At 42.9% G+C, this 8430-nt stretch overlaps 1 long non-coding RNA gene across 1 annotated transcript; it reads right to left on the reverse strand.

Annotated features, from left to right (window-relative positions):
- Nucleotides 1-1814: 1814 nt before the first annotated feature.
- Nucleotides 1815-8194, reverse strand: LOC142839229 (uncharacterized). The gene is made up of 3 exons (XR_012908712.1): nucleotides 7980-8194; nucleotides 7390-7468; nucleotides 1815-1901 (listed from the first exon to the last, which is right to left on the reverse strand). It is a non-coding gene; the product is annotated as an uncharacterized LOC142839229 (long non-coding RNA).
- Nucleotides 8195-8430: the final 236 nt, after the last annotated feature.

An 8430-nucleotide genomic window follows, 5' to 3' on the forward strand; every position in this document is an offset into this window, starting at 1 on the left:
CAGACAGGAAGTATAGGCGGGACAACCAGACAGAAAAGAGGTGGGTCAAGGAGAACAGGAGAATTCTGGGAAGAAGGAAGCCCATTCCCCTGCAGTCCTAATTCAGCCACAGAAGAAGCAAGATGTAACTGCCTCACTGAAAAAAGGTACCAAGCCACGTGGCTAACATAGGCAAGAAAAATGGGCTAATATAAGTTATAAGAATTAATAAAAAGCCTGAGCTAATGGGCCAATCAGTTTATAACTAATGTAGACCTCTGGGTGATTTCTTTGGGACTTAACAACTGCAGAACTGGGCAGGACAGAAAACCTCAGACAACACATTGGATGGGAAAAAAGGGCCAAACAAGATCTAAGTCTTTTTCCTCCAAGACTGGATCTCACTGTGTGATCCTGAATGGCTTAGAATTCACACTGTAAACCAGGCTGGCCTCTGGCTCACAGAAATCTGCCTGTTCCCACCTCCAAGTACTGGCAATAAGGGTGTGCACAACCATGTTCAGCGGAGGCTATTTCTATAGCTTTTCCGTATGAGCTCGACTCTCACCTGTAAGCACCATGCTAATACAAATATTCTTTTTCATTTCTTTCCTTGATTATACCCTCACTGGGTCCTCATATAAAGAAGGGCTGCTTTTTTATGTTGAGCTCAACTCCAGCCACTTTGCCAACATCCTTGTAGATTCTGTTTCTTTCCAGTCTCTCGTACTGTGTGACAGTGACCCCAGCAATCACAGATGTCTCTGGCTTCTAACTGCGTGGAGAAACCCTGAGGGTTCACCACAGAGAACAATGCTGGTCGTGGGCTTTTGGGTACCGACTTATGAAGCTCTTTGGGTTCTAGTTTGCCAAGAAGCTCTGACCAGAAATGAATTCTGAATTTTTGGAACTATTTAAATCAGATGGTGTTTTTCCTTCAATGTGTTAATGTAGTGTATTCAATTAATATATTTTCTAAAGTTATCCTAAAATAACCACCTCCCTCTCCCCGGGCTCATGATGGTTGTTTTGATACAATAGTAGATTTAATGTACTAATATATAACTTATTATAATTTTTCATTTTTTTTCTGCACTGAAGACTGGGCCCTGCTTTTCTTTGCTTGCTCCTTGCTCAGTCTTGGGGTTGAGGTTATATAATCCTCACAAAGTGAGTTCAGGAACTTCCAGTTTCTCTTTTCTCCAGAACAATTTGCATTATAAAAGAGTTACCCTTTTCTTGGACAACTGGCCCATAACATAGCCCAAGACTAGTTGTCTATAAACAGGGGTGAGCGCAGTGTTGACTACTGGTTCAATTTATTTCACTATTATTAGTCTAGTCTTATTTTCCATAAACTTTTCCATCAAATCTCCAGCTATACCCTGGCTGGTTGGCCACGTCGTTGAAAATGGATGGGGGTTTTTCTGTTGCCTCATCACCAGGCAAGAAGTCTAGGTCATCAATATCTTTCATCACCCTCCTTGTGCTTGATCACATATGCCTTAAGGTTCACTAGAGGAACAGAACCAATCAAATGGATAGCTATTATATGAGGGAATTGATTAGAGTGACTTACACAATGTGCTGAGTGGCCCAACAATAGTTATCTTCACATCGCAGAAGCTGAGAACGCAGTAGTTGCTCAAGGCACAAGCCTGGATGCCTTGGCAGTTCCAATCAAAGGTTCCTGGTCTTCAGTAGGCACTGGAAGGCCAAAGAAGCTGAGTTATGAAGGTAGCAAAGATGGGAATAGTAGCAGCAACCATGGGATAGATGTACTCACTAGCAAAGAGCAAAGGCAGGCAAACACTGTCTTTGCTTAGACCTTTTCCAATCTGAATCACCATGGGAAGATACTGTTCACTCTGGGTTTGGTCTTACCCTCTCAGTTAATCTTCCCTGGAAATAACGTCACAGACCTGCAAAGAGGCATATCTCTTAGTTGATTCCAGGCTCAATCAAGTTGATAGTCAAGGTGAAGTATCACTGGCTGGTGAGCTGGCTTAGCTGGTAAAGGCAAGTGCCACACTGCTGGATGAGCTGACTTTGATCTCCAGAATCCTGTATTATGACTAGAGAGAACCAGTTCCCACACGCTGTCCTTTGACCTCCACATATGTGCAGTGACATGTGTGCATGTGCATACATACTACATAAATGTGTAAATAAGTAAATTTAAAAAGGAAATTAACCATCACAACTTAACCATCACAACTACCTAGTTTTGCTAAGACACACAGGATGGGATGATGAAACTGCAGTTATGTATTCCCAACCTAACCCAAATTTAGTCTGTCCTGTGCCACACAGGACAACAGCTGTCCCTCCTTCCCTGTCTTTCTCCTCGCTTGCTGCAGCTATCACCAGCATCAGCTTCACATTGGCTGGGGCTGGAGACTAATAGCGAGAGATGGGAATCATGGAGCCATCTGGACATTCACAGCTCAAATGATTGACAGTTGGCTTCTGGACCTCCTCTGCTGGATGGTTTATTACATGCACTCACTGCAACCATTTTATTAAATTTGCAATAATACAATTATTATTATGATAATTTATACCTTTACATTTTTTGGATCTTATTTTTTTAATGGCTATTTCCTCTGAATGAAATATTCTCTCTTGCAGCAGGCTTCTTAAGACACAACTTACCAGACTTTGCAAGTAAAGAAAACTCATAAGTCTAAGGAAGCTCCTGAAACTTACAAGATTTACAAGGTTATACAAGCAGTAACAATTGGCAGGGAGAGAAGACTCTCCCACTTGTGGAGCTGTCTGCAAGTCCTGTGGACAGACAGACATGCCCTAATTTGGGGTGAATTGCTGTTTGTTCATGTCTCCACAGGAAAAGTCATGCAACACCACTTAGCTTTTGGTAGACTTTATCACACAATTGTAAATGAAACTATACTTTGTCTCTAACCTGCTTACCACACCAAAGGTGACATTCCATATATACTGATGTGTACCTAGCTATTTTAAATGAATATTTCTTAATCTTTCTCTACTGTGAGGAGAACTTCCTCACTCTTTTGTTATAGAAACAGTATTTCATTGCTGGTTGTATCATAAATAATTTATCTGATTGTATTTTGATGGCAATTGGATTGTCCACAGTCATAAAAGACAAACCTTAGCATACATCAGTTCACACATGTGGGTAGACTAAATTCTCAGAAGTGATATCACTTGGTCAAGTGATATATTAGTTATTCTGTCAGAAATGGACAAACTGGATTTGAGAGACATTCAACAAATTCATGCTTACACCCACTGATTCCCCTAAAGCTTTACCTGTAGAATATATTAAATTTTATAAAATTTGACAATTTGATAGGTGAAAAATAGTATCTGTCTGCATTAAATTTACATTTCTTTTATTCTGAATGATGCTGAGTGTATTTTCATGTATTCAAGTGAATTCATATTTTTTTCATTTCAGTACAGATCTTTTATTTTTTATTTATTTATCTTATGTGTCTACTGGGGGGAGGGGATTTTCAAGACAGTGTTTCTAACAGCCCCAGTCACTCTGGAGCTTACTTTGTAGAGCAGGCTGGCTTTGGAGTACAGACCTCTGCCTGTCTCTGCTTCCGAGCGCGTGCACTTTAGTAGAGATCTTAATTTGACATATTAGCAAGGCGTCATGCTCAAATCAGAGTGTGAAAAAGTTATCCATACGTTAGATACAAAGAAAACATGAGTGTTGCACAAAGGAATGCAAGAACAAAGTACAAATCGCTCGCTCAGGCATGAACTCATATTTTTATGTGAACTGTCATTCAAATCCTTTGTTCTTTTCCTCGGTTTTCCTATTATTTTGCTAATTATTTTCTATTGATTATGAATTCTTAAATATATGAGAGAGACTCTCTTGGAGACAGGGTCTGTGCAGCCTAAACTGGCCTCAAACTAGCTATGTAGCCGAGGACACCCCTGAACATCTTAGTGTATTGTGTATGCACAGGTAGGTGTTTCCTTGCTCTTGCACAGTGTATGTAGAGGTCAAAGGTTGACACTGGGTGTCCTCCTCTACCTCTTTCTGCCTTTTTTTTTGTAACAGGGTCTCTAACTGAACCTAGATCCCACCGTTTTGCTGGACTCACTGGCCATCAAGACCCTGGGAGCCTGCTTGTCTCTTCCTCTACGGATGTACTCCACCACACTTGGTGTTGCCTGGTACTGGGGATATGAACTCGGGTCTTCATGCCTGTGTAGCTAACACGACCCACTGAGCCATCTCTGTACTCCTCTAAAAATAAGTATCTCATGAAGCCTGAGCTCATCTCAGACTTGCTCTGTAGCTGGGTATGACCTTGGACTTCTGATCCTCCTGATGCCACCTCTCTTGGGGCTACAGATGGGCACCGCCATGCTCAGTTTGCAAAATGCTGGAGACTGGAATTCGAGTTTTATTCAGGCAGGAAAGCACTCTCCAGCAACCGAGCCACATTCCTAGCCCACAATTGTTTTCCCTTGGACATTTCACTTGTCTTTCTTTTTTCCTTGTTTTGGTTTTCAAGACAGGGTTTCTTTGTATAGCCCTGATTGTCCTGGATCCAGGCTGGTCTCAAATTCAGAGATCCACCCGCCTCTGCCTCCAGAACGCTGGGATTAAAGATGTGCCACCGATTGTACTGTTTTTGCTTGCCTTTGGACTTTGTTCAAGCATTGTGGGGGGCTTTTTTTTCTTTTTGTTAAGCGGAACTTTATAGCAGAGTAGCAAAGGCCTCTTCACTCCAGTTATGAAGAAACCCCCATTTCCTTTCAGTACTTGAACAGTCTTGTTTTGCATTTCCTACAACCTTTAACCATCTGGAGCTTTTCTTGTATATGCTTTGTGGTGGAGTCACATTTTCCCTCCAGACAGAGTTCTGTCTCACCAAATAGTCCTTTCCCCATGGAGTTCAGTCCTGTTAGCTGTGTGTGTGCGCGTAAAGAAGGCGAAGCTCACTAGCGAGAGCCTGGGTCTGACTCCCACACTACGAGGGGAAAATGTGTATGTGTATTTCTTACGGAGTTAATCTTTGTCAATGTGTGTCTCTACATTTTCCACATTCAACAGCTTCATTTCTAAGAGTTTGTGTGTTTAGGGGTTGGTAAGGCTGGTTTCAATTACATTTTTTTTTTTGCTAACCAGTCTTCTTTGTTTTCTCATACATATACTAAATAGGCAGCTCTTGTTCTCATCAAGAACTGATCTTTAAAAAACTTTTATTGTGTGTGTGCTTAGGATTAGGTTTGGGTTAAGAGTTAGGGTTAGGGGTTAAGGTTAAGGGTTATTAGGGTTAGGGGTTAGGAGTTAGGGTTAAGAGTTAGGGTTAGGGGTTAGGGTTAAGGATTAAGGTTAGGGGTTAGGGGTTAGGGTTAGGTGTCTGAGAGCAGAGGAGTGCCTATGCCATGGTGTACATACCAAGGTCAGGGTACATTTTTGGGGAATGAGTTCTCTCCTTTCACCATGGGCCTCAGGGACTGAATTCAGGTCTTCAGGGTTGCATGGTGATTACATTACCCTTTTAGCTATCTTGTATGCCTTGAGATGTTACTTTCATTGCTTATGTTTTGTTCATAAATTAGTTTAGAAGCCCAGCGTGCCAGTTCATGCCTATAATACCAGGACTCACAGAGTGAAGTAGGAAGATTGGGCTATATAGTAAATTCAAGGTCAGACCTGGCTACATTAAAACTATATGAAGAATTAGCAGTGCAGTGGCCACGCATGCCTTTAATCCTAGCACTTGGAAGCAGACACAGGTGGACCTCCGTGAATTTGAGGCTGGCCTGGTCTACAAAGCAAGTTCCAAGACTGCCAGGGCTATTACACAGAGAAACTCCATCTCTCTGGGGTCAGGGTTGGGTGGAAGGTGGAATTAACTTAGGTAATTGTCCTCCTGAAGATGATTCAAGAATATGGAATCTTTTTCCATTTACTCAGGTCTCCTGTGATGTCCTTCAGCGGTATTTTAAAACTCTCTTCATAAGAGTCTTATATATTTGGCAATGTCTTAGTCACTGTGCTATTACTGTGAAGAGACATCATGACCAAGACAGATTTTATAAAAGAATGTATTTAATTGGGAGCTTCCTTACAGTTTCTCAGTGACACACTTCCTCCAACAAGGCCACACCTACTCCAACAAGGCCACACCTCCCAATCCTTTCAAATTGTGCCACTCCCTGGTGTCTAATCATTCAAATGTATGAGCCTATGGGGCCCGTTCTCATTCAAACCACCACAGGCTGGTTCTCAGCTATTTGTACCCACTGGTGTCGTCTGCCGTTCACTGGTGTCTGACGTTCACTCTCACCTGTTCCACCAGTCCTCTCTGAGTCTTAAGGGCTGGACTGCAAATCCTAGCATCTCCCAGAGCCTGTGACTAGTGCTCTATCTCTGACTTAGCTAGGACTAGGTACAGTCTATCTACAGGAGCAGGAAGACGGAAGTGAGCCAGAGGCCATCATTCTACTACCATGGTGCCCAGCAAGCAGAGCTGGGCTGACCGGCCCTGCTTAGTGTGGAGTTGCCCTCTCTGTGAACATGAGGAAATTGCTCTCCCTCCGGCAGCTTCCTGGCACCTGAATTACAGCCGTGATGATCTGACTGAAGCATTCAATCTCCTAATACTTCCAACTTAGAGCTTTCAAATCTTTATCTAATAAAGACTCATGCAATACATATCATCTGCCAGAAGCTGCTCGATGCAATTTTTTTTTAAAAATTATGTCTTTGAATCGTTCAGTGTTTTCTGGCCTGGCAATGATTTTGAAAGCAGTCCACGTATTCTGTGGTGAAGGAACTGGGCTGGCGTGGCTTTCATTTTCTACACTGAACCCCGACTGGCTCAAGTTCCTCGGTGGTACAGTAGGCTGATTTCCCAGCCCTTCTGTTGGTATAAGCAAAGGTCTACCAGTTCATCAGAGGATGTTAAAATCTCCCATGATTACTTATCTGTCAGATTCTAATAGTTTTGTTTTATGTATCTTAATAGTCTCCTGTTGAATGCAAAGAATACCCACATTATTATCGTTCCTATGTCCACCCCTCCCTGATACTGCTCATGAGAGAAAATAGATTTATCTTTAAGAGTTTAGCTTATTTTAGTTAACACGACATCTAGTTCCACTCATTTCCCTATACAAGACATAATGTCTTTTTTTGGTTTTTTGTTTGCTTGTTTGTTTTCGTTTTTGTTGGAGACAGGGTCTCGCTGTGTAGTTCTGACTGTCCTGGAACTCACTTGGTAGATGAGGTTGACCTCAGGGATCCACCTGAGTGCTGGGATTAAAGGCGCGCACTACCACACCTGGCTCACACAATTTCATTCTTTACTGCTAACTAAAACTCTGCCGAGTCTCTACACATTGTCTCTACGGTTACGCTGCTGAGCACCAGGGCTGGTTCTATACCTTGGCTGTTGTGAGCAGCGCTGCTACCACGGATGCTGGGTTTCTGTGGGCAGCCAATAGGATGTCTGGGTTCTTGTATCTGGAACAAGGAATTGGCCAGAGACTTGTGACCAAGAGCAAACACAGTCACAGAACATATTAAGAAAGAGTATAGACCCAAGGGAGGAAGCAGACAAGCAAATTGTTCAGAAGCTTGCCATCAGCGCTTTGCAAAGGATAGGGGTATTTATGTCACATAAGCTAAGCCTCTTAGGTCATGTGCCTGGCGTGGTCTTTCTCCTGCAGGCTGCTATATCTAGTTTCTGAGTTGCAGGTCACTGGCAGAAACCCTGGAGTGTCTCGGTGGCTGGTCAGTAGCTCACATACTAATTTTCTCATTGCAGCATTACAGATATTCCACCATACTTTCCTGCCTCAGACCCCGCACCCAGCTCTGGTCCCAGAAACCTTTTCCAGGGAGCTGAAGGAGGTTGTTCTATTATCTTCTAACTGCTTCCTGTTTTTAAGGGACATGGACTTTGACAATTCTAGTGGTCAGAAAGAGGAGGGGCTGGATTTCATGAGTAGGAACTGGCTGGAATCTCTCTTACCAAAGGAGCTCAGTCTGACGTGGTGCTACATTCTAGAAGACACAAGACAGCATCTCTCTGGCCGTTAGACAGGTTCCCCCTGGGCCACGAGTCCTGCTGTACACAGCTGACTTCACTATCTTATCAGAAGACAGATTCCTCAGGCCGGAAACCTGCAGAAAGCAGTCCCTAGGGCTCCAGGGGTGGAAGAGATTAAAGGGGGATCAGCGTGAGGTTGTAATCACGACAACATGTTAAACCATCTGTGCCAAAGGGAAAAATAAGACCTACGGCAGGGTTACAGTGACCCGTGGGTTTACAGACAGACAGGACTTACTCTGCATTGGAGAAGTTAAGGTGTCCTTTTTTCTTTTCTGCCAAGAATATCTCTTAAGGTGCAGGTGTAGATGATCTTGTCTTCAAGATGTTCTTGGGGCTGTGGAAACTCAGAAGGGACAGGGTTTTAACTTAT

Source organism: Microtus pennsylvanicus, chromosome 21, assembly GCF_037038515.1.
Source record: "Microtus pennsylvanicus isolate mMicPen1 chromosome 21, mMicPen1.hap1, whole genome shotgun sequence".
In the NCBI taxonomy this organism is placed as follows: domain Eukaryota; kingdom Metazoa; phylum Chordata; class Mammalia; order Rodentia; family Cricetidae; genus Microtus; species Microtus pennsylvanicus.